The following is a 3173-nucleotide window of genomic DNA, read 5'->3' on the forward strand; positions in this document are numbered from 1 at the left end:
TCTCGTATTACCTTCACCAAAAAAGGCTTTGTTACCATCCTCTTCCATTGTTTCGTACCACCTTTTACCTTAGCAAGAACTTCGAGAATATCTATTTCTGGTAAGCCTTAGACTTTAGCAACATGAACAATAAACGGAGTTTTTACTGTTGCTGCTGATTTATTACACTACTAACTGTTCTTTTAATATAACCACTAACAAGTAAGAATCCAGGGAGTTTTTATCAGCATTCGATTTTTGGTCACTTTTTTCATGTTTTCTTATATATTTCTTTATTGAGCATGATCTTTTCTCCACGTCACTTCTTGTTGAACAATTTTGCTTGATGTCCATGTAACCTGCGAGCCATTTTATATATTTTTTATAACACATTGTTTGATTTCTACCACAATGGTGTGATCTGGTGTTTTTCATTTTTTTATGTGCGTTTCTATGTATTTGATTTATGGTCTTTTTTATTTGGGTGCATTATTAACGAGCTGTATGTAAATTTGAAAGATAAATTTGTTGACGATTTAGTATATAGAAAATAATACGTTATATTTATATAAGATTACAAATAAAATTGAAGTATAAGTCTGGATAATAAGAAGGTTAATTAGATGAATAGTATAAAGTAATAAATGGAAGAAAGTATCGGCTTAATATATTCTAAAGACTATTTTTAAGTATATTTTACGCAATATTAAATAGCATGATCACCTATGAACATATAATATATCACATTTGAATTAATACACACAATTCATTATCACAATAATATGAATTTAATTTTGACATTATAAATTAATATTTTTTCTATAAACATAACATGATTGATTTAGCGTGACCGCATCATATATATACTCGTGGTATTATCATTCTTTTATTTATTTTCAATGCTTCACCTTTACACGACTTATTAGTTCAAGATTTTGCCTGATTCCTTAGTTTGCATATATGTCTCGATTTTGTTGTGACTACGAGTTTTTAAGAGATATTTATAATGTAGTTTACATTAAAATATAATACTGTTAACTATAAAAGCTAAAATAGACTATCAAATTACATTATTGATATGTAACATAAAGTTTATTTATAAAAGATTTTCTGGAAAAATGTATATTAAAATATCTTGTATTATAAAAAAAATAAAACAATTGTATTAATTAAAAGTCAATATCCATGATCTAATGTAAAAATTGAAATATTTATAGCATTTATTCTTAATATTATGAAGCGAAATACATTCAAAAGCGTAATAATTGCTTATTATAGGCTATAAAGCATGGCCTATTTTTTAATTCTATATAAATATACAGTAATAAACAAATTGTACAACCAATATCTCTTTTTACCAGTTTTTAGTAACAATTTTGTGTTATTTCACCAATTTTAGGAGTATTATTAAAAATCACACAAAATTTTCTGCTATTGTCATTGCTACGACGAAAAATGTAAAACTAAATATTTTAGCTTAAATTTAAGCATTTGCGCAATTTGAATGCTTTTTTTAGTTTTATATTTTTTTAAGTTTTCTAAGACATTAGTAGTACGCGATAAAATGTGTAGAACTGCACTTATAATGTTTATTGCACATAATACATTAGAGTCCAAAACTTTAAAATCATTCGTCTTAGATTACTCATTCACCTTTTAGTTTACTTTTCGTATATATTTAAACGTGTTCAAAACTTAATGTGTATATTTTAATTTAAATTTATTTTAGAAGTAAATTTTAGTGATGCTTTGCTTTTTTACACTATATTATATAACACATTTATATTAAAATCAATTTATATATGTCTTTAACCACAATCCAAACTCATAAAGATAAGGTTAAAAGCAAAAAAGTCATTTTTCCGCATTTCATTGAATAAAAATAAATCAAATGTCTATAACTGAGCATGATGGTTTTTTTTAAAAAAAAATTTTAATGTCAATAATTTCTCTCATATAGTTTGGAATAGCAGTTAATAATGCCTTAATCTTATAAAAGACACATAATTTTATGTATGCTTTATACCTGTATAGTTTTCTATCAGATGGTAATAAAACAATTCTGATTTATTTATGCTAAGTTTTTGACCATTATTATACTCAATTAAAATTTCCATTTTTTTGTAAAATTTATTTATATGGATTTGTTTTTACATATTTTCAAAAAACCTGTAATAATTGAATTTGTAATTTTTTTTAATCCGATAAGTTTACTTTATAAAATATTAAATTTTAATATTAGTTTTTTTTTGATTTTGTTTTTATATTTTACTAAACATTTAATTCCGATACAATAATATCAGTAACTAATTCTAATTCAACAATTTTTCCAATTCTAATCCTCAAAATATCTCTGCTTAAAAAAACGTTTCCGTTCAAAAATTATGCATTTTAATTAATTTCTTTCAGACGTTATGCCTAATATTTATCAAAATGTACAAGAAATCTGATCGCTATGCTAAAAACTATATATTTTGACAGGAAAGGCTCTATTAGCTATAGCCTTTTATAAATAGGAGACTTTAAAATATATATTTTTGTGTATTTTAAGAATAAAATTTTTATAAAGTGCAATAGTGATTATATTTTGTACAGTAAATTTATATCTTTAAGCACAATTTATAGCTATAAATATAGTTTTTGCTCGTCCATATTTTTTTGATTTCTGTGCGCACAAAGTATATCTAATTTTCTGAATATTCTCCATCTAAAGACTTTTTAGCACTTTTTTTGCCCGTCTACAACAATTCATGGTTTGTGTAAGTGCCTTGTTCAATTGTGTGACTTTATTTTCATTAAGTTGCTTTTATAGCGTTATATCTCCACCATTACCTAAGCAAATAAGTTTTGATAATTATTTATTTACACAAATATATTAGTGAGACGCAAAGCGAGCTGATAAAACGACAATAATTTATTATAGGAACGCTCTTTGGATATTAATTTCATATCTCGTTTGTTTTTATAAGAGTTATATAGTTCTTCTTGCTATAAAAACAGTAAAAAGTTTGCATTTTTGTCTTTCATGGTCTATTTTTATTGTTAGAGCTATCTTGATTTTCCCGAACATGTATTTCAAATATTTATTATGGGTTGTATATGGATTTCATGGATTTTATCCATTGATTTTTGCGTCATAAAATGTTGTGAAAATAGGGTATATTGTTTGTCCTCTTGTTTAAAGCCAAGTATCT

This window comes from Rhyacophila brunnea, unplaced genomic scaffold (assembly GCF_057557595.1).
Source record: "Rhyacophila brunnea isolate RB1 unplaced genomic scaffold, BYU_Rbru_1.0 scaffold_101, whole genome shotgun sequence".
In the NCBI taxonomy this organism is placed as follows: domain Eukaryota; kingdom Metazoa; phylum Arthropoda; class Insecta; order Trichoptera; family Rhyacophilidae; genus Rhyacophila; species Rhyacophila brunnea.